Consider the following 24,774-nt stretch of genomic DNA (forward strand, 5'->3'; position numbering starts at 1 on the left):
TGTAGCCCTCGCCCTGGTTTTAAAAAAAAGCCTGCTTTAAGTTCTGGGAGGCTGCTGTTCTCAAGGCTGAACCCCCCAACTCTCTCAGCCTGTCCTCACAGGGGGTGCTCCAGCTCCTGAGCATCCTCATGGCCTCCTCTGGCCCCACTCAAGCAGGTCCGTGTGCTTCTGATGTTGGTGCCCCCAGAGCTGGACACAGCCCTGCAGGGGGGTCTCACGAGAGCGGAGCAGAGGGAGAGAATCCCCTCCCTCGCCCTGCTGCCCACCCTGCTCTGGATGCAGCCCAGCACACTGTTGGCTTTCTGAGCTGTGAGCGCACATTGCTGGCACATAGTTCAGCATCTGCTAATACCCCCGCATCCTTCTCATGGCTGCTCTCAATCCAGTCCTCGCCCAGCCTGGATTTGTGCTTGGGATTGCCCCGACCTATGTACAGGACCTTGCACTTGGCCTTGTTGAACTTCATGAGGTTCACATGTTCCCACCTCTCCAGCCTGTCCAGGTCCCTCTGGATGGCACAGCCCTTCCCTCCAGTGTGTCGACCACACCACACAGCTCAGTGTCATCGGTGGACTTGCTGAAGGTGCCTCGATCCCTCTGTCCATGTCAGCAACAAATACAAACAGCAACAGAGATACCTTTCTCTTCCAGAGCGGGCCCACATTTTCCCATGTCTTCCTTTTATCACCATCATATCTATAGAAGCTTTTCTTGCTGCCCTTGATGTCCCTGGCCAGATTTAATTCTACCAGGGCTTTCACCTTCCTAACCTGATCCTCGGCTGTGGGGACAACTTCTCCGTATTCCTCACAGGCTACCCGTCCTTGCTTCCACCCTCTGGAGGCTTCCTTATTGTGTTTAACTTGTCTAGGAGCTCTTTGTTCATCCATGAAGGACTCCTGGCATTTCTGCCTGCCTTCCTCTTTGTTGGGGTCCTCCAAGCTCATCACTCCTGAGCTTGGAGGAGGTGATCCTTCAGTATCAACCAGCTTTTTTGGGCCCCTCTTCCTTCTGGGACTTTTTCTCATGGTACCCTACCAAGTCAACCCCTGAAGAGGCCAAAGTCTGTCTGTCCTCCTGAAGTCCAGGGCAGCGAGCTTGCTGTGTGCCATCCTTGCTGCCCTACAGATCTTGAACTGCCCCATTTCATGGTCACTGCAGTCAAGGCTGCCCTTGAGCTCCCCGCTCCTCACCAGCCCCTCCTTGTTGTTGAGAACAAGGTCCAGCACAGCACCTCTCCTCGTCAGCTCCTCTGTCACTTGGAGAAGGAGGTTATCGTCAGTGTGTTCCAGGCACCTCCTGGATTGCTGGGCCCTGCAGTGTTGTCCCTCTGGCAGATATTGGGGGGCTGAGGTCCCCCATGTGGACCATGCCTTCTGAACGTGAGGCTGCTCCTGTCTATCTCTTGAGGGCCTCATCCACTCCGTATATGTGGTCAGGTGGCCTGTAGCAAAGCCCCACTATAACGTCTCCTGCCCCTCCCATCCCTTTAATCCTGACCCACAGGCTCTCGCTCAGCTCCTCACCCATCACCGGGTCATTGACATAGGGGCTGACACCCTGCCCTGCCTGTCCTTCCTAAAGAGCCTGTGTCCTTCCATTCCAACACTCCAGTTGTAGGAGCCATCCCACCATGTCTCTGTGATGACAATAAGATCACAGCCCTGCAGGTGTGGGCACGTCTCTAACTCCTCTTGTTCATTCCCCATGTGTGTAGAGGCATTCAAGTTAGGCTCCTGAAGAAGCTGACTTACTGTTTGGCATTCCTTTGTGCTGCTCTGCAGGTGCTCTCCTCCTGACCTGTGACCCCGCTCCAGGCATCTATTACTGGTACTGGCATCAAGCTCTACCAGAGTGGGATGAATTGAGTGTCCCCTCCCCTGGCAACTTGAGTTTAAAGCCCCCTTCACCAGCTTGGCAAGCCTATGACCAAAGATGCTCTTCCCCTTCTCTGACAGATGGACCCCATCAGGCCAGGTTTCTCAAGGCGAGTCCTGTGGTCTAATTAGCTGAACCCCTGGCTGTTGCACCAGATCCATAACTGATTGTGGATTTGCCAGGTTTTACTGGTCCTTTTAAAATCTCTTCCTTTTGACTGGGAGGATTATGAAAAAGCTCCCTGCGCTCCATAGTCCCTTACTGCTGCTCCCAGGGCTCTTTAATTCTTCTTGATATTTCTCAGACTGCTCCTGGTTGTATCACTGGTGCCCACGTGAAACAACAGCAGCAGACAATAGTCTGTAGACTTACGAGGCTTGACAGTCTCTTGGTGACATCCCTGATGCAAGCACACCTCTCTGCGTCAGGTCGGCAGATGGTTCCTTTGTACCTCTCAGAAGAGAGTTGCTTACCGCTATCACCTGTTGTCTTTTCTTAGTTGCTCTGGTTGTTACACAAGGAGCACACTGGGCTGCCTTACTTAGCTTCAGTGTCTCTCCTGATGGGTCTTTCCTCTTTTGTCTGCAGAGCAGTGAAGTGGTTCTGCAAGGGCACCTCAGGCTTTGGGGGAAGTTTCTTCCTTCTGCAGGTCCTTGTTATTGCAAACTTCCATTCTTTGGTATTATTGGTTCCGCTCCCTTCCATGTTTGTGGCTGTGGGTCCCCTGCGGACTGTGGTGGAACCAGCTATCTAATTTCTTCTCAGTGTCCCCAATGCTACACAGCCACCTCCTGCAGCTTAGCCACCTGCTGCAGGATGTCCCCCACATGGGCACACCTTTTACAGACAGGTCTGCTGCCCGTCCCTGCTTCAGGAGAAAGGTCTGGGCAATTCCTGCAGTCTGAGGTCTGCACTGTAGCCTCTCCCTTCAGCAGCTCTGTCTGGGAGATGTTGCAGACCCTCCAGCTGGAGCTGCAGCCTTTGCCCTCAGACAAGTGTCCATCATCCCACCTTGAGGGTCAGGTAGGATGAGTGCCCTTAGCCTGTGCACATGGTCACAGAACAATGCCCTGTTGCTCGGTTGTGCAAACTTCAAGCCTTTCCACTTGGCCAGATGTATAAATACTTCTCAAGTAACTAAAACATTAATAACAGGTACCATCTCTCACTCTTCCAGATAGTAGAAAGAATAAGCTCACCAGCTTGTAGGAATTTTGTATATAGAGTTCAGTAGGCACTTTGTTTGTGTTTAAGAGAATGAATTATTGAGGAAAGCTAATTTAAAGAAATAAGTACTGCAATTAGAAATAAAAGATTTTTATTTCATTCCACCCTAGTTTTTGAAGTTCTCTTTGTTGCAGTTGTAGACTGTCACGTGTAAGTTGCTTTGATACTTTGTGGCTAAGATTCATGTCAACCATTCAAAGCCATTTCAAAAACGAATCTCAGATTTTGTGAAAGACAACCTGCCAGGCTACCAGTGCCCTGAAATCTGGATTTGAACTACAGAATGTCTTTATGAACTTATTCACATTAATTAATCAATGGAAAAATACCTGCATGTACCATGCATGCTTGAACAATTTATAAGCTTCATACTCATCAGCTAGATACTTTCATAGTGATTTCATGTTTAGCATATAGTTTAACAAAGCATTATGGAAATGAGCAACATCATGAATATCACACTGATGTTTTGTTAACTTTAAGCCAACAGTAAAAGCAGATGGATTTCTAGGGATTTTCTGAGGTTCAGTGTCCAGTTTATGCCTTTGAAGGACCGCAATCTTGTACCGTGAAGGATTTGCCCTTTAAAAGACAATATGTAGCTTTATGTTTATCTAGTCCTTGCTAGGGTAAGGAAAGCAGGCACAGAATCTTGTAGATTTTGAATCATGAAAGGGTAAGTTATTTTGAGACAAACTTAAATATATACACTATCAAGTTACAAGAATTACAGTAAGGCCCCTTAATTATCAGGAAATACCCTGACCTGAAGTAATCAAATTTTTAGAAACAGGAGACTGTTACATAAGGATTAGATAAGCAAACATTTTTATTTCATTTCCTTCATATTCTTTAGTGACATTTTTGTTATAAAGATGTCACTACATGACTACTTTGCCTCCTTGTTCCTTTTTCTTATTGACAGTGATATACTACTTTGTGGGAAACTCTTAGGACCTCCAAAAAAGCTTAATATGCAGAAAATCTAATAGCGTTATTCTCTCCCCTTTCTTCTTTAATACTAACAAAAAATTATGAGTCCAGTTACAGTTTGATCTCTTCTCACATGTCAGGGAGATCTTTTTGGCATGGTTGGTATCAGTTTAGTTTGAGTATCAGAAAAGAATTCTGAAAAGCATTCATAACAGCACAGATGTGCCCCTCCCCACACACATAAGTGTAGTTCTGTTATTTTAGGGTATAGCTATTGGTATGTAATGGGCATTAATGCCTAGAAGGTTAGTCATCTGAAACATAGACATATATCTATTCAGACTGCAATATTTATCAAAAACAGTATGTATGACTTGAATATTTCATAGCGGAAGGGATATTTTGTTGGTTGCTTGTTGTGATGGGTTTGTATTGTTGTTTTGCTGGGGGTTTTCTTAATAAGATACCTATATAAGATATTGTACTATTATTATATTTCCCCCTATAGTCAGATTTGGTTACTGATATACCTGAACTTCCATCATTCCTGGAGAAAAATTGGCAATTGCATGTCTTGCTATTGCTGATATTTACTCCTTGCTCAGTATATACATGTAGCACTTACAAACATTGTTGGATGTTCTAAGCAAAGAATTCCAGGGCCACAGTTCCACAGAATAAGACATACAGTCCATGCCAAATCCCAACACACATGCATATAACTAGAAAAGATAAGCTCTAACCCCTGGAAGATAGCTTGGAAATCCAAATGACTTTAGGGCAAACTTCTCAACTGTCATTCATTGTGAGAGATGTCCCTCATCTTGGAGCTAATTTTACCTCTGACCCACATAGACTTGAAGCTGGCTCACTGTGGCTGTTATAAATTATTTATGGGAGTAAAAACTGAATCATGGAGCTGAGAAGTTCCAAAGTGGTGGTGGTGTAAAAAGGCATGACTAGTACATCACTTAGAAATGTCTTGGGTTTATAAACTTTTCTCATTAGGTTGCTTTATCTCTTAAAGCACTGGCTGTTAAAAATTTGAAAAGTTTATCAATGATTATGGATCTAAAGGCTGTTTATTCAATGAAGAATATATTTGAATTCTGACTGTGTTCTTCTAATGTTTTATTATATGGGCCCATTTTATATTAATTTCCAGTAACTGTCCTTTCAGTTTCAAAATTGAAGCTTGAAAAATTGTGGCCAAATGTAGTCTGCAAGTATGTTCTGAATATAATACAGTTGGAGTCAAATTCCTGTTTATGTATGAACAACAAACATTCTGTAAATGAGTTTTTCTTAATTAGTTTTCATGAAATTGATATATGGTAGTGTTAACTAGTCTGTCATCTATCACTAAGCAGCACTTCTGTTTTATTCAATCTTTTCTAGTATATGTGAGCATGTATATACTTATTCTTTTTAAGATTTTGAAAGGATAATGGCATAGAAGGGAAAAAAAAAGGAGGATTACATTTGCATGACACCAATTTGAATATTTAATTGAACTCCTTTGTGCAAGACCATGTGTCCTGTGTGAAATTTCTACCCCCCAATTTCTGGTCTCATTTTTTCTGTACTAAGAAAATAAACATCTGCATTGTTATTTAGGAAATGCATAATTTGGCAACTCGGTGTGAAGAATACTGTGAATTTGTTTCAAGAAAAATATTGCTCTAAAAAATTTCAGTCAATGAATAGGTTCACCTGCTTAAAAGTAACACAAAACTCCTAAGTATATATGACCTAAATGATGCTGTATGATATATGAACATCCAAAGGCATAACTTTATCCTGTAAACATTAGAATCTACAACCTAGGTGCACTTTTCCCCAAGAAATGGTTTCCTGACATCCAACGTTGGGAACACAATAGAATTACTGATGAAACATCTAAAATTTCAAGAATCTCTAGGGTGCTTCTGTCTCCTTGGTCAGCAAAAACAAACATATTTGCATGGCTGGGTTGAATTGGAGGACCTGAGCTCTCTCAGCTGAGACCTCCACAACAAGGTATCGAGGAGGTACTCTGTGCATAGCCTGCCTTTACTGGGTAATGATAGTCTGGTGATTTTACAGGCTCTGGACATTTGAAGGCTCCTAGAAAATGCAATAGACTGAAAATCCTAATATTGTTGGGGGGAACAAAAATTAATACAGTGATGGGGCACAGTATATGTATTAATTGGAATTCTTTATGCAAGCAAGTAGGCAATAATAGCAAGCTAAAATTTGCAGTCTTTGGGACATACTGTTGAAAAGACCTATAGTCACAGATTGAAGGCAGTAATGATTCAGATTTCTCTGTTTACCACAGTTAATTAAGTTAGATTCAGTGGTGATACTGTTTAACTGCAGCCCAGTCAGAAGATCTTGTATTGGTCAAGTTAATAAAAGACATTACTTTACTCATTACTTGACTCACAAATAATGATTTGCAGCTATAACTCCCAGAAAAATCTGGAACTAATATAAAGGACCAGGAAAAAGGTTCTCACTAGATCAACCACTAAACAATTCTCACACACTAATGCTTATATCCATATTGCATAAATTATTTTACTCATTAACAAAAAAAAAAATACACTGCAAAGAAAAAGGCCAATCCAAAGAAAGCTTGTATTAAAATAAAATCCTAAACAAGCCAATTTGCACCCGAGTCTAGTAATAGACATACATATGTCTAGTTTAACAGTAGGCACATATATACCTATGGACTTTTTTCGCTGACAGGGAGCCGGAAGTAGCATGGAGACTCTTGAAATTTTAGATAAGTTTTATCAGTATTTCTACAATATATTGTGTTCCCAAGATGGGATGTTGGGAAAACATTTCTTGGGGAAAACTGTCTTTTGGCTGAGGAATACAGCTTTATCAGAAATGCAGCATATCTGTTCAATACTATTATTGTCTTGGTATCTGTGACATCACCTGAAGTAACTCATCAGTTGCTCTAAATATTCCAAGAAATTAAATTAACGATGCTTGTAGGTTTATTTTTTCCTAGAAAAAAAAATAGGATATTGCTTATAAAAAACTTACGAAAGAAGGTGAAATAGTTTAACAAACCGAAATAGAAGTCAGGTTATCAAGTGAGGTTCGGAAAATATCTCTTGTCCATTACTTTTTACTTCATCCTGTTGTTTTCAGCTGCAAGAATAAGCTGTCGGAGTCTATACAGATATGCAGGGTAAAATAATTCTGGTAATTCTGAAATTTCGTCTCAACACAAATACTGTATTTCAGGAAATGTTACCTGGTTTTTGTTATTTTCCTAATGCTTTTTACCTGAAATCTTTGGGTTTTTTTAAAAATAAAAAGTTAATGTGTCCTTATACCAGCTTGATCTCTGTAACAAAGAGGTGAAGTGACTTACTAAAGTTAATAGCCAAGGATAAAATCAAGGGTAGGGTGCAAAAGCAGAACCTCATTCCAGATCTGACTGCTTTGCACATCAGTGCAAAGAGCTCTAAAAGCCCTGAATCTAATTGGACCACAATTTCTCCAGCAGGGACACGGTGAAAAAGCTACAAAGCTGCCTGCTAAAAAACCCCACGAAACAAACAAAAAACATGAAAAAAAAAAAAAAAAAAAAAAAAAAAAAAAAAAAAAAAGCAAAACACCTCTCACATTTGGTAGGCATCTCTTTTAAGTTCTGGCATAGGTTGTATTGTGTTATGGATGGATGTGGTAGGAGTTTTATAAGTGGGATAAACAAATTCCAGGCAGGACTCAGAAAAGATACTTTATGTCATAAAAACTGTTTGATTGTATGCAATATTTTAAAAAGTGAGACATGGCTTTTAGATAAAGTATCTTCTCCATTTCCAGAAGACAGCAGTTTCTTGCTACAGAAGCCACTCTTCAAATTGTTTCGCAAAGAAACGATGCTCTATGCCACAAAAGTGGCAACTCTGCAGTCTTAGGCTGGGGTCACCCACTGTCACCTGTATTTATTGCCTTTAGTAGAGACCCCTGTTGGAATGAAGTCTTCTATGTGAAAGAAAAAACAGAGGAATTTTTATGCCTGAACACTTTGTGCACCTTGAGATGCCACAGGCTATCCAAGATATCTGCATAGGGCTCTCAGATATAAAGCAGGATTAGCATCTTCTGAAGAAGCAACTGGAGACCAGGCACATAAAAATGAGCCCTTGGCAGACTTAGTTACCTAAAATGGTTTCTAACTGAATCCTGATTCTCTTCTAAAAAAAGTTGACCAGTGCTTAGCTATTCTGAAAGTAACCACAGAAATGCTTGAGGGTCTTGTGATAGTCTTTGTATTTGGTGGTTGCTGAAAAATAGTGAGCTAGAACTTCATTTAGCTAGGTAATATAGGACACAAAAAAGGTATAATAAACTTAAATTTCCAATATAAATGTGTACTATTATTTGAACAGCACATTCTAACACTGGGAAAGACCCATCATCCTGACAAAAATGTATCTGACAGTTTCCTCTATTTAATGATAGATAATGCTGTAAGTATGTTTTGCTGTATCAAAGGGAACACATCATTTGCTTTGTTTTGTAGCATTATGAATGGCATTTAGTTTAAAGTTTTCTGTCTTTTGTAGCATTCTCAAGTGATTTAATTTGCTCATTTTGTAGTGAGAGATGCTATCATGAGAGAGTTATATACTTAAATGGCAGATTTCTTCTCATATTGAGGTCTCAACAGGGATTTTGGAAGATAGTTCCAAAATATTCTGTTTCATGTAAAATACCATCACTTGTGATCACCACGTTGAGTTAAATAATGTAATTGGAAGCAAAGGTCATTCACAGCATATTTTATTTACATGATGCAAATGGAGAAATTATTAATGTTGTAAGGCTTGTCATAGAAATGAGTCTCTGAAGAACCATGAATAAGGTGCTGAAACAGTATGGAAAGGCTCTAACCACCTTAGTATCATCAACCTGTTCTTGGACCCATTTTCATCCTTTCCTGATTTTTTTCCTGCAGTATCAGTTACTCTTATGAAAGATATTCTCTTTCTCTAGTGTCAGTCTTGGAAAGGTGTTCTTGAAAATATGAGCATTTGAAAAAAAAAAATAAAATTGCTGTTGTTAATCATAGGAGTGGGCAGAGGAGGCGGTGTTTCTTTTTAGTCTTAGTTCTCATTAAATGGGATCTTTTATCCTGACTTGCTACTGCTTTTTCCAAGACAATTTTCTAGCCAGAAAGCAGCCAACGTCAAGGCAGATATATACATATGTGTTGATTATTCCTCTAAGTTTACTGGAGCAATTTCTGATACACATTGTAAAACAGAGAGCAGAAGTAAGGTTACAATGTATATAGGACATGGTTTTAGTAAGTATAAGGTAAACTTTAGTGCAAAGACTGATGAAGAGAATCAACCATTTTGTTGATGGATAACTTCCTGTGCTCTGGGAGGAATTTATAACAGTACCTGAGTAACTGAATGGCCCCTTACTATGCTTGTAAATATAAACATATGCACCTCATAAACCCTGTTTGTCTGCTATTGAATATAATATCTGTGATTGGTTTGCAGCAATTCAAAGATTCAGAAAAGGTGATACTGCAAACTAATCACTTCAACCATGCAGCAATAAAAATGGAAGGCTGTTGTGTTTAAAGGTACTATAACTGTCCTTTTTAGTGAAGTGTAACGTTTCAAAAGGCTCTGCTATTCTGTAGGGTCCTCAAATAAGTGTTGGTGGTTTTGTACATTTCAGCATCCAACAGGAAGGGAATTATCTAATGATTACCCATGATTAAAAAGGAAGTTTTAAATGTGATAACGCTTTGTATTGATTTAGGATAGGAATATTTTTTAAAATGTTATTAAATAATATTTTAATACTTTAAGTGTAAAGAACATTTTTCTGATTGTAAATATACTTGCTTGTCTTTTGAAATTATAATAGCTATACCACTCTTAAAAAAAAAAAAAATCACATTTCTATTAAGGTATGCTGAATGAGTGTCTCTGTTCCCAAGCAACACCCTTCCCTGGTGTTTGCATTACTTTAGTCTGTTTCTAAGAGACAGTCATGCACAGATTGACAGAAGGTACATGTATGACAAAATGGTTTTGGTAGTGTCCTCACAGAATTTCACATTTCATGTGATATGAAACAGCACTTTTCACCAAGCATGTGATGCTTTCCTTCTCCCTTAACATCCTTTGCAAAGGGGGTCCACATGGAGGTAAACTACTATTACATGTACATACACTATTAGTGTACTAATCCAGTCTATTAATTCTCCTTCCTTCCTCTCCATAGCACGTGTTCTATGAATCCTTTTGCCCTTCTACTCCTGTTTTCATCAATAATGTATATCCACATTATTCAGTAAGGCCTTGCATATATAGACAATTACATCCCCTTAAAGGTCTACAAAGTCTCAAAAGTTTATCTGTGCTGTGTTCCATTGGAGGATTCATCTGTGCAGCTAAGGATATTAGTGAATAACTCCTAGTATTGCTGCAGTATACCATGCTATATTCTGCTTAAGCTGAAATGAAATGAAATCCTGAAAGGTATCATATTGGATAATTGCATTTTTTGAGTATTTTTATACTAACTAATCACCAAGAAAAGCTATAGTTCATCACTGTTCTCATATGTATTCCTAAAGCCCCAAAACCAGCCTTCGTTTTTTGATCAGCGTAACACTGTAGTTTTTATGTCTAGTGCATGAGAAGGCACACACTACATCAATGACACCTTTATGTTCCTTTAGAACATTAACCTGCAACTCTTTAAACACATACATCATCTCATGAATTTCAATCATTGAAATACAGAAACATGTATCCTTTGAAAACATCTGCAAAGAAAAGGTACAACTTTGGAGTCATGTACTTCAGTAATGACATCTACATGCATCTGCAGTTCTCTGGGACTAGCAGACATAGGATTTTGAGTTCACCGTTCTGAATTTAAAGATCTGGGATATGAGCATAGCAACTTACGTTCAGAGTAATGAATACTAGCTTGTGTTTACAAACAGAAAAAGTATTCTTCCATATAGGATAGGAGCCTGAACAGGAGAGTCAAGGTTTATAGTGGCTGCCACTGTATTTCTTATTGGAGTGATCCACACAGTGCTTAGTACACCTCCCTCAAGCATTAAGAATTGTCCTGAGAAGGTGATATTTTGCTAAGCTCTCATCTTGAAGTGTTCAGAGTAAATATTTTTGCTGTTTCTTTTGATAGCATCGCCCATTATTAATTAAATTGACCACTATTAATTAAAAGGCAAATTCAAATAATATTACACCTTGCTAGAAGACAGAAATAAGTATGAACCAGAGAAGATAATACTAATGATAAAACTAAATCTGAATAGACTGGAGATACAGATGAGCTTTGCAGCTGATATGTAAAGCAGCAGAGGCTAAGGATAAGATAACTGTCAAAGGGAAAAGTAGCCTTTAAATGTTACCTTTGAGTTTATACAAAGTTAGCTAAACCAAAATCACAGTAACCCATCAGTATAGTGTAATATGAAAAGCCTTTTGGGTTTAAACAAAAAAATAAAATTAACGCAAAATTCTTGTCCAGTAGCTGGCATCCCAGGTCTGCTATTAACCCACCTCTCTGCCCAATTTCAGCTGGGTGGGGTTAATTTTTCTGTCTTAATCTTGAACACCCAAATGTTTGCTGTTTTGCAACTAAAGGTGAAGTTCCACAGTGCAGCAGTGACGTCTCATGAACACAGATATACTTGCATATCCTTTTACACTTAAAGCACAGGGTGTCACCACCAAGACTTCAGAGGCCTGCAGGTTTATCTCTCCAGCTCTGTATCTGTACAAGCTGTTCCATATTTTTGCCGTCTATGATAACAGATTTTGAAGGACAATTTTCAGGAATGCATAATGCCTTCTTTTTCTCCCCTAGATAGTGACCTTTATTTGTAATGTATTTCTTTCATACTGTTGATATTTAATTACAAATCTGAATCCCTTGTGGCTGTCATGCTATAGAGCAAAATTTTAGTTACTCATGTTGACAGTATTAAGAAATAGCTAGATTGGAAGTACAGTCAAGGGATTTGAGCTCCCTTTTCTCTGTTATTCTGCTTTCCTTTCTATGAAAATTATAACCCCGATTTTTCATTATTTTCCAATTTCTTATGTAAAACAAAAAACACAAATAGACTGGGGAAAGGGATTCATCCAGTGCTTTCTCAGTTTTGGTTATTCATGCATTATACTGGTATTTCTGTGTCAAGATTTTGATTAAGTGCTAAGATGGAAAGGGATTGATTTAATATATAGGTGGTAGTTCTAAATTTGCTGAATCTGAACCTTGTAGCATGTGGTCCTCAGCTCCTCTGTAGACCTAATTGATATTTGACATTCATTCATGGCAGGCAGGGTTCCTGGATCCACCCAGCAGTGTGAAACACCAGCTGCTGTTGTTGATTTACTGCCTTGTTACAAGTGTGGAGCTTCGGGGGAGAAGAGGAGGAGGAGCAGGGGATGGAGATGGTTGTTTTTCTTTTGTTTTAACTTGAATACTATATTATTTGGCTTCTTAGGATAAGAAGATAGTGGCTAATTTTTTGTTTGTCTGTTTCATTTGGAGTTCTTTTGAAGCAAAATTTAGAATTGAGTCAAGCATGACTAAAACATTATTTACAAGTAAACAAATACTTATACAGAGATATTAAAAAACCTTTTTTTGACCAAAATTTAATATATGACATGAAAATTAGCTATACAACTAAAGAAGAACCTAGTAAGAAGATAGGAGTAGCAGTGGTACAAATAGATGTATTTATGCATAGTGCTTCAAAACATAAAAACGGGAATATCAGCAGCTTCTGTCCTTAACATACTACTTGACACTTTTGCTTGACGTAGTAGAAAGAAGTTCTGCTCTTATCAACTTGGAGAGCCAAAGAGCAGGTTAAAATTAATGTGGACTTACTTCACATCAGAAATCAATCTCTTGTGTTTATATGCAAGTGTGAAATATTCACAAAAGTTTTAAATGTATCAGTCTGACTTAGCACCACAAATGTCTGACTTTCAAAAGCAGATAATTTTTTTTTGAAGATTTCCATTTTATGTAGGCTTAAGCATAAACATTAAACAAGAATATGCAATTTCATGGTTTAGAGGAAGAGATACAGCACAGTTTTACAGACTTGTCAGAAGAAGCCCTTACATTCTTCCTTTATACTTCAGTTTGTGTGTGCTTCTAACTTCAATGGGATTTATCTCCTTGATTTAATTTTTGACAAAATTGGGATATAAATAAAAGACCAGCTCAGTTTTACACTATTTCTGTCACTTAAGATAGTTTCAGAATACACATTAAAAATTTTCTTCGATAAGAGCTTCTTTTCTGTTATAGGCATAAGGGTTCTGGCTAACTTCTATTGTTGTTTTGCTGGGTTGAATGTTCACTGCTTGAAAAAGAAAATTAATTTCCAGCTACCTTTCTGCATTTAAAGTCTATTTCTGCTTACTTCTTTTTTTCCCCTTACAGAATTCATTGATATAGTTTCTGGGTCGACTTCACAGTCTTCTTTCCCACTTTGTTTTCATTTTCTTCCTTGATTGATTCACAGACCCACATTTATTTAATAAAGTCTGAACATGGTACCGATTTTGATCTGCATAAAACTCAAATGTTTAATTTTGCCAACTGAATTTCTTTTACAGTTACATTGTTAAGAGCACGTTAATTTATGTCATTAGTGTAACAGTCAGTAAACTAGTTCAGAAACTCTATGTGAACTATACAATGGTGTATGCTTGGGAGCAAAACACTGTGCATGCAAGAGAGCTGCTTCTTAAAACAGCTGAGTAGGCCAAAGAAGTGGCAAATCTGTGTTCAGAAATGCAGGAATTGATTCTGCTGGAAAGCTTGAAATTTTCCTTTATATCAGCCTGTCTGGTGTGGATCTCAATGTGTACCAGGGAGAAGAGATGAGTCCTATGCTGAGGCTCCACTCCCGTATTTTACATTCATGCATGAATCATCACTGGCCCTGTCCATTTCCCTTATGGCATAGGGTAATAAAAATAAACAGAGGGAGGGATTACTCTCCTTGCCTTTAAAGATGTTTTTCCTCTCTCAGGTTCACAGAGTTTCCTTTTGATGCTCTAATCTGTGCCACTTCCAAATATACCATGCCACAGTTGTCTCAGTAATGTTGCGGGCACTGTGAAATGTTTCATATACTGTGTGCTGAATAACAAAAAAGAGCTTTAGGTTTCTAAAGTGAATCATCTCTCTATTACTAGTTTGAGAGATTTTATAATTATAGCTAACATATTAACTGTATGTGCAAAGACTGACCTCTGAACTTTTTTCTTCCCAAAGCCAATGAAACTATTTTTACTTTCAATGAAAGTTTCTATGGAAAATGAGAGATCAAACACATTAATTTAAAAGGCACATGACATCTGTGAAGAGAGGCCTATTTCACAATTAATTCACTATTAATATGAATGAGAAGTGCACACAGCTGTTTTATCAATATTTTTTTGCAAAATATCTAATGACACTTAGATAAGTACTCAGAAACAATGCCATTTTCACAGTAAAGCTAAAAAGAGGGAAATGTACAGATTTACTGTGGAGTTAGAGTAAGCCTGCTCACTTAGACAGGTTGGCTCTCTCTGCCCTAAGTAAATGTGGAGTGTCACTTGAGAAGGGAGGACTGTTGGGAATACCAGAAGGGTAGAACACTTCTGTGAATTCAGAAATAATATTCAGAGCCTTGTTTTTCCCTTTATATTGGCATGGGTTAGTTTGCTGAGTAAATGCAAGGAACCTACCCCTTCTCTCATTCTTCTACTGTCTTACATGGTGGAGGAAATAGCAGCTGCATAAGGCAGCTTGACAAACTGTAGGGAGATTTCTTAAGGTATTAGGCATGGTTCATTATGAATCCTAACTATGCAGATCAAATTCCTACTGAATTCCTTTGCCTTCATTAGGATTTAACTTGTATCCTAGGTGAAAAGGATGTTTCAAGGGTGACAGCTGTGTTTAATCACTTTTTCATTGAAATTTTACAACTAATGACCCTCAACAGTACTTACAAAGTGTCTAGATACATGTTTACATGGACTTAGGTCTGTAGTCTAAGTACAGACACGGTATAGACTGTGTAATGGTTTGCAGTTCAGAACCGTTTGAAGAAGATGCTATTGGAGTAGCTTGCATTTAAGAAAACATTATGACTTGCATGAAAATTACATTTTTTCTAACTGTTCACTGGTTTATAATAGCAGGTATATGCTGCATAAGTTTTTTTTGGGGGGGAGTGGGGTTTTTCAGTTTTGTGAGGAAACACCTGTTGATCATGTAGCTCTGTAGGGTAGCAGGCAACCACAGGACAGTGTGCCTAATGGAATTAAATTTTTTGCTCTTTCTCACTTATAGAGTTATCATTAGACGTGCGTGAAGAGAAATTGCACTGCAGGACAGCTCTCATGAAAATTCAGATATCTGCCAGGTGAATCACAGATAGCTCTAAGCATAAGTGATCTGAAAACAGCAGGCAAACTTCCCTTACAGCAATTTGCCAAACAAATTTGTTGAGAATAAATTCCTATTACAGTTGTTTAAAGATGCTGAGAATTTGTCAAGGATTTTCATGATATTGTTCAAAATCATGATTAATAAGACCTCAGTTTTAAAAGAGGATACACAATTACTCATACAATCCAGGCAAGGCACTCATTAGTAAATGAATATGAGAAAAGAAATACACATGTATCCTTTCTCATAATTTGGACATTGTCACTTTGGATAGAACCGAAGTGAATATAATACTGATGCAAATGAATTTAACTTTGTTGCCAGATGAAAAAAATCAGCTTGAAATCAGATTAAATGTTTATTTGTCCTGAGACAAAAAAGTCCTTAGTTTTGAACAAATACTTTTCAGCAACTGATACAAACTCAACCAAGTTCTCCAAGGAACATTTCTCCATGCGATGCATGCAGAGTTACCAACCTCTGTTTATTTAAATGTGGAATCAAAAATATCTGATTTTTGATGCTAATGCAGACCTGTCCTTAAGTATAGTTAAACGCTGAAGGGTTAAAGCAACACCTTCCGCACAGCAAGATCGCCTTGTTAGGTTTTGTTGTAAATGGAAAAAAGTGTCTGCCTGTCTGATGAAAATCACAGGAAAATTGCAAATAACTAGCACAAAGCAAATTAAAATTACTGGATGAATTGCTGAAGAAATAGGATTATAATAAAAATGACAACAGAATCTTACGTTAAATGAAAGTATTAACAGATTATTAATGCTTTTTTAATACTGAATATACCAGCACAAATCAAAGCATTTAACTAAATAATTCAGTTAATGGATTAGTTATTTCTGTCACTGATGTCAAACATATGAAGAGATTACCTGGCTTGCATTTATATAGTGACATGATTTTTGAAAATAACAAGAGTCCTTACTACCTTCAAGATTTTTGAATATTATACAAGTACAGCAACATGTAGGTTTTAATGACTTACACAGTAGTAAAGTTGTTAAACCTCACAAACATAACAGTGACAACATTTGTCTCCACAATACTGAGAGGATTTGGTCCCCAGTTCCAGATGACATTTTAAGCTCTGCCTGAAGGATCATAAAGTTTGAATGACAAATCAAAGAAAGCAATTTTTAAAACAAAAGAGGAAATCATAGGTAAGCAGATAGGCTGTAGAGAAAAGCCGCATTCTACTGAAACAAAAGACATATGTTTGAAGAGGGCAGATAAAGGAAGATTACAACAGAAGAGGGGAGTGGGTCAAATACAGTGAGTTATGTGAGACCTTGAGGAAAGAGATCAGAGAGGACATTAAAAAGTATAGTGTCAACATCATATGGGGTACTCTCAAATGAGAGAACTACAAGAGGATAAGAAGCTTTTGATGTGGAGGTACCAGCAGATGTTCTTTGTGAAAGACAATGATTACACAGTGTGCAAAGAGAGATTGAAATGGAGCCTCACAGAGTGCAGAAGAATGTTACCAGTGACTTTTTGCATATAGCACTAGAAATATTCAGTGCAAGCATCATAGACTTATTTCCATTAGAAATAGGAGACATGAAGAGTAGTTTCCTTTTTCTTCTCCTCCCTGTTTTCTCTTGCCCCTGTGTAAGATATTAAAAGAAACAGAGTTAAGTCAGCCCACACCACAAAAGCTGGAAAAGTGGCACTTGAAAATAACTCAAAGTAACACAAAGGACTGGCAAAACACAATCCTCAACATATATCAGAATTTGTTAGAGATCCTAAGACAGGTCACTTTGAAAGAGATGCAGCTGTGTTGCATGAGCAAAATAGTTTCACAGGAAGGGCAGTTCTTGTATTTGCCAGCTTCACTGAGGACATTTTCAAATCAAATCAGAGGAACATAATTTTATGTGTTGAATTGCAGGTGTAAGGTGTATTATAAAAGGCTTTTTGTCAGTATCTCCTAGTACAGTAGATGTTTCTAGCATTTATAGCCTATAGCCAGGCAAGTGCTCTGTGTTCTACAACATGATTACTGGGTGCTGCTGCGAGGGCAAAAAGAATCAATGACTAAGCTTAAAAAAATGAAGTATATCAAAGCCAGCTACCATCTGGCACCCAGGTATAAGAATATTGCTTAGAATGCAGTATTTTTAGTGACTTTCTCAAACCTTATGAGAGTAGTGGTCTAGAAAATCTATGAAAATAACTCTGATAATTGGAAGTAAGCTTGGATTGTAACATGTTCAAACTTTTCTTAAGATAAATCTTTCTCAGCTTCATTGCCACCAATGTCTTCTACAGTTAGTTTCTGTAAATGTCACTTTATCTTCTGGTCTTCCTCTTGGTGAAAAAGTTTGCACATGTTCATTTTTTATAATTGCATTTATGTGGGTTTATAAGAAAGGAAGAGGCTTCCTTTGTATTTACAATTTATGTTAATTAATTAGAAATGAAACATTGCAGCCTATGGAATCCCCATTGGACTTGTGAGGAAACCTCTTTAAACATGAGCAAATTAATGTGAAAATGGTTGTAAAATGGTTTTCAGTCAAGGAAAGAGTACTTCAGCTCCTCATGGGGAAGATTATCTTGCCTAGTAGGTGACACCTGGCTGATGTCTATGGATTGTGATTTAATTCTGTCTTTACTTGCTCTAAAACAAGCTTATCAAGAGAAGTGTTTTTCAATACTGGCTGTAGTACCGTTATGCCCAGTGCACTAAGCAATCACGTAGTTATATGTTGGCAGAGGGCAATTTGGTTATATTTCACTATTGATCATTAAATGACTCTCAGCACTGAATGCCTTCCAGCAGTACATCCGATAGCCTGACGGATATGTGCCGTGTGTGGTTCATGCTCTCTCTTCCATCCTCCCAAGGTGAGAACAGCACTTAAGTCTGTCTTGTCTTGTCAAAGGTATAAAGCACCTTTCCATCCAGCCATCTCAAAATATTTTACAGATGTCATAACACTATTCACCCTTTGTGGGGAGGGGGACAGAGGCAGTCTAATTTTACAGTTACCAGCTCAGTGGCTATTTTGAGGAGAAGACAGGTTATTCATTTGCAGCTGCCTTCTATAGCCACTGACTAATGACATTTGTATATCTCTGACTTTGGCTACCCTTGCAAAGAGATTTCCTGAAACCCTCTATTGTTTTAGCAGTAATAGCAGCTACAGAAGAAATCTTTTCTGGATGTGCAATTGATATATAACAGAGGGACACCAGAGGATGTCCTATGCTGGTGCTGTCAATGCTCCTAGTATTGTCGCAGTGGAATATAGAGACTTGAATACTTCTGAGATGTATCAAGATCACTGCACAAAGGGTGATGATTACCATTCATGTCATCCAAGTGTGGTCACAACAATTACAATAAAAACCCATGGACTGAACACAGATGTATATGTTGAATGTTTTCCTTCTATCCAAGCTATGAAGTACCTTTTTCTTTAAGATAACAGAAATCTTAAACAGAAAATAAAGAATCTTGGATAGCCAAAATATAGTTCTCTTTCCAAGTCAACTTAAAAACATGTAAGCAGATGTACTTCTTGAGTTTTTTTCTACATGATGTCCACAGCAAAATGAATTGGGGAAAGCTGCAGCTATATGTTGAAGAAGTTAAATCCTGATGAAAAAAAAAAAAAAACCAAAACAAAACTTAAAGCTTTGTTTCAGTTTAGCATAAATATATACATAGAAGAATGTATGCGTGTGAGAATGTGAGATTTCTGGCAAGGCATATAAACTACATGTCGAGTTTTATTTGCAGAATGTCAGGAATGAAAGTCTGAAACTTCAGTATTTACAATAGTATTTCTTTTTGAATTTGTAATATCATTGCTTTCTGGACAGTCTAGAGTGACAAGGGATCATAAGAATTTTATGAAAATATTACATTTTCATTTTGTTGGTATCCACATGATTTTTTAAATACCTTGGTACCTCAAAGTAATCTTCATTCTGATTTTGAGGCATTACTAGATTGTACTATGCAAACAATTGTGAAAGTAATCTAGTGGCAGTCAAATTATTTCATTTCTCTTTCTGAGACACACCATTTTAAGTGATTTTGATACTGGAAAACTGGGAAGCAGTAAGGTAGAAGTGATAACAGTGAATATTAACAAATTTCTTCTCTGAACACTATAACTAAACAGATACACAATTCAAAAACAGCATTTAGACTTCTGACTAATTGTACTGGTCAGAAGCCTTTTAAAAAAGATACTAATCTTACAACTCAGCTTACAAAACCTGTAACTCTGAGCTAGTAAGTATAGATCTCCTGTTGTCATGAAAAAGAAAATTAAGCAGAAACGTTAACGTAGCCAGCTTCTTGTATACAGTCTGCTTAGAGTGGCAAGTGAGCTTCCCCTTCTCCTCCAAGTAGTTTTACTTGTAATGTTTATTCAGAAAAATAAGGAAAATTAATTCTGAAGTTGCAAATATATCTCATGTAGATGTAAGGAAAATTGCAATTAAATTTATTATATCATTACATCTTTGTGCATAAACATAATCCCATTATGTAATCTAAATTGTCTGGAGGCATAGAAGTCTACATCATGTAATAGTTCGGTGTAAGTGTATAACCCAGGCTACTTCTTGTTCATATAGGGTTCAATTTGTCTCTGGCAAGGCAAATTTTCATGTGAGGTATCTACTGTTTACTGTTTTCAAGCAGATTCAAAGTTCTATACTGCAGTAGTAGACTTTTCTGTGGAATGTATTTCAGCACTTTGGAATAATCATAGCAAAACAGTTGTGTAAGCAAAAGAATCTCTGAGCATCCAAAATTTGGCCAGAATATGTTTCATGTTCACAGTGAATGATTTGCTCAGTTCCAGCTAAAGTTGGCTTATTTTCTCAGACTTACTTGTATTATCTGCTTGGAAAATAATCAAGTTTTTGCCCTTCTTTCCTTGAATGTTTCAGACAGTTCAGCTAAGTTGTTTATACTCATTTAAATTTTATGTGTCATGTTGCATGTCATAAAATGTAATAAAATTTAACTTAAGTGACAGAAAACACCACGTGGTGCTTAAAATTTAAAGCATAATACATTCATTTTACTATTTGATACTTACAATCAATTTTAATACTGCAATAATTTGGAAATGCAGATGTGAAACAGGGACGGAGATAATTATGAAATATTGGTTAGTCATGTGGGTTTACTCAGTTCTTTCCTCATAGTCACTTATAAGTACAAGAAGTTTGTTAAGCATCTTGTCATTACTGCCGGTTACTGTTTTATTCTTAATATTAATTTTCATGTGATAGTTATATTAATGTAAGTTTAGTAAAAAAGTGGTTTATTGCTGGAACTAAAAACTGTAATGAAATATTTATTTGGCTTTTGCCAGATCTATGGTCTGAAACAACACCTTGTGACCTGCAAATGTGAAGTTTGCAAATAATCCAGTTAGGAAAATACAGCTGAATATAGGATTGTGATGAAAATGTAGGTACCATGGGACAGCAGTCAAAATGAGATACAAAGTATATGTAGGAATTAATTATGGGGAGTACTACAACCTTGCTCTTGCTGTGGGTGTTTTACTGCAACAGGAAGAAGGGTAACTAGATGTGTTAATATTTTACACAAATTGAGGTGGTTTATACACACTCAAGGAGCAAGTGTATGAAGGGCAATGAGGAAGAGACCTAAGATTCCTCTTGTGGAAATTATCAAGGCAATTAATTAGTGAGTCTGTGTTTATCTTGTCATCAAACATGTGATGTGTTTGGCAGCCCAAGTATGTGCTAGAGGCCTAGATGATGATCATATTCTAGACATCTGTATGCTGATAGACTTTCCCCAGTGGACATGTCTCTAGGCTTTTTCTATATGCCTCATTTACTTTAATTACCCTTTTAATGTCACCTATCCATAGCTAAGACAAAGTATCTTTTTATCATATCTCTTAATTCAGAAAATACGTCTTGATTTTCTGTGTAAGACTGAATATAAAGAAATGGACTAGCTTGAAGAATCAAAAGGGGCAAAAGTAAAATACTTTTTTAAAATCAAGAAAAATACAATCAGCAATGATCTAAAAGAATAACAAGACTCAAATCTTTACAGAAAAAGAAAAATAAGAGAAATCAAAGCAGTGTGCTAATCAAATTCTTTTTTTTTTCTCTTTCACTGTACTTTTTTTTTCTTTAATGTTCTGATGGTCTTTCAGTGGTTTCCACTCTGTGACAGATTTCAAACCGTCGTTCTTCAACCTCTATTCCTATTCTGAAGTTATTTCTTCCCTGCTCTTATGCTATGGTCCTGTATCAACTTGATCATTCATTACCATTCTGGTTTAGTAAGAATATCTTAAAAGCACTGATAAAACTTAATTTTCAAGAACAGTTTAGGTCAAGATGGCCTAAGCTACCTATTACAACTGTAGAATGGTAGTTCTGCATTTCTAAGACATGGGTAATATAAAAATCTATGACTAAAAGTTATGATCATATAAAAATGTACTTACTGAATTAATTTAATTATCTTCTTTCACTGTAGTCACAAATACAGTAAGATTTGCCAGTGATGTAGGTTTCCAGAAATCTACCAGTTTTCCTACCAATATTATTAATCCAGGCCAAAATTCTTTATTATCATCATTAAACAGCCTCTTCTTACCTTCTCCAGGCAATTGCCATCACTTAATCCATCATAATTACAACATCACTTAATGCTAATTAATTTGTTTATCTGCTGGCATGGACTATAAACTTAAATTCTCATTAACACTCGTATTGCCATCCTTTCAAAAGAATCCTATTCCCAAAAGTCTTTATGTCTCCATGTTTCTTTGCAACATGATCATTTCACCAGCTTCAAAAGCTAACAAATGCAATGCTCAGAGTTCAGTATGTATTATAAGAGGAAGTAAAAACAATTATTATGTTCTTATAAAATGCTGCCTAAAAGGAAGGGTGTAATAGAAATTGAATGAAATAAAATAGTGGAGTTCAGGTGTATTTTAAGGATCTCTAGCAACAATTTTTCTAAGAGGCTGTTGTTGTTTGTCAATGGCTATAAAAGGTAACTGTAAGGCATCAGTATGACACATATAAAAGGTTTTCAGAAAAAAAAAAAAAAAAAAGTTGTTTCTATTAAGCATTGATATAAGCCTCATTTAGGATATTGTGCCCAGTGTTGATCACTCATATGATAAAATGAAAAAAGGATGACAAAGAGAAAATAATTCAGAAGCCAGAACAAATAAGAAGGCCTGCCAACAATGATTACACCAATGAAAGTCTGAACACTTCTTTAGAGAAAACACTAGTAAGTTGAAAGCTGAGAGAAGAATATAAGTATTCCTTAAAAAATAGGTCCACTTCATTTGCTAATTTGTATGGTTGGACTACAAATTAGAGAGGTGTTTTAATCACTACAAGAAAAGAATTCTGGAATAGCCTTCCAAGCTAGAATTGGAACAAGAAACCCCAGTTGTTTCAGAGCAGAATGTAGTAATTTGGTGTGAGACTGTATGAGAGGGTGGGAGTGAAACTGGCCTTAGAAATACAAGTTTGTGATGCAATGATTTAAACATTCAATATGTATTTTGAAAATAATTGCTTCTTTGTTGAGAAAAATTAGAAATATCTTGATCATTGTGCTCTGTTAATTTTATGGAGGGTTTTGGTCTTTTTCTAACCTTTCAAGATTAATTTGAGCTAGGTTCTGGGCAGGGTATTGTACTGCTTTTCACAATGTAAACAAATTTCCCATGCGTTTGGTGGGGACGTTGTGTTCAAATGCCCAAGGGTAAATGTTCAATAGTCAGGAATTAATTTTCTCTTATGTTAGGTTAACAGGGACTGCTATTGGGAAGACTTACAGAAGCTTTTATCTGGGATAATTTGGCCACTCTGCACAATTAAGAAGATGGGAGTGTACTTGATTTCTATGTCTGTATTCCAGCACCATGCTGCATTTTTGAGACTTCTGCAGCTCACAGTCAGAAGCTTTCAGTTTTTGTTCTAGTATACTTGGGGCTGCTTTACAGTAAGTGCAGGTGGGAAGGGGGGAGCAGGAATGTTTTGAGAATAGCAGGAAAAGCACTAAGTCCATATTGTGCAAGCAGCAAACAGCAGGTTTGCCAGTGGTAATATGATGCTGTCAGTCTCATGTTCCTAATTGTGTTTATATTTTGAAGAAAGTGCAAGAAACAAATAACAAAGCATGATCAAATCACACAGAGTCAAATATGAAAACAGCAAACCAATAGCAGAATAAAGTCTTACAGAGTCTAAATTTGATCTAAGAAATCATGGAAAGTGTCCCAGCACTTTTGAGCTGAAAGCCCTTAGAATTTATACTCCAAGTTTTTCCTGGGTTTTGTTGTTGTTTTTTTTTTTTCTGATAAATTAATTAAATATTTCTGATAAATTAATTAAACATTTTCAAATGTGCTCGAAAATTTTTTATTTTACAATAGCTATTTTAATATCAGATTATCTTTCTGCCTATCTTGATTACCAGTGTTCAGTTCAGTTTTCTGTTCGGTTTCATGTTAAAATATGTTCAGAAATCATTCAAGCGACCTGTGTCAGGAAGAAAACTATCAGCTAGATTGGAAGGGAAATGTGTTTTCTATTGATAAGAGTAACATGGATGTTTACTGTGGCATCTTGATGTATACTCTGCAAATAAATTATAAGCCAATCTTTGGAAGCTTTCTTTAATTTTTGTTTTAAACATAGGCTATGAAAAGGACAAGAAGGTTCAAGTGCTGTTAGTATGACAAGCTGTTTCACCAACTATACTCAAGAGCAGCTTTAGTACAGCCGCTGCCTTAAGTCAGAGTTGGCACACAACTATCAGTGCAGGATCCCCATGGCTTCCATAGAACATGAATGGAATGCAGCACCAGTGGGAGTGTTTAATAATCCTTTCTCTCAAAATCTGTCGTTTATAAGCGCTGGACTTTGAAGTTTTTCAAACTGAGAAGTTTCCAGAAGATTATTTAAAGCAATTCAATTTCTTAATAAGGATTTTTTAATGTTATTGTTGTTGAGAGGTTTATGAAAATTGTTGCTCTTGATAACTTGTTTCTCACTTTGATTACATGATGTTTGAATTTATATCAGTCTCTCTTTCCCAATCCTTACAATCAAGTAGTAGGCTTAAAGATATTTTGTGACTCAGTCCAAATAGTTTAATTTTGGTATACAAGGCATGGAATTTATTTTGTTTATAACACAATTTTCATTTAATAGTAGCTTTAAAAA

The sequence above is a fragment of the Athene cunicularia genome (assembly GCF_003259725.1).
Source record: "Athene cunicularia isolate RWA chromosome 13 unlocalized genomic scaffold, athCun1 chr13_part1, whole genome shotgun sequence".
Lineage (NCBI taxonomy): Eukaryota > Metazoa > Chordata > Aves > Strigiformes > Strigidae > Athene > Athene cunicularia.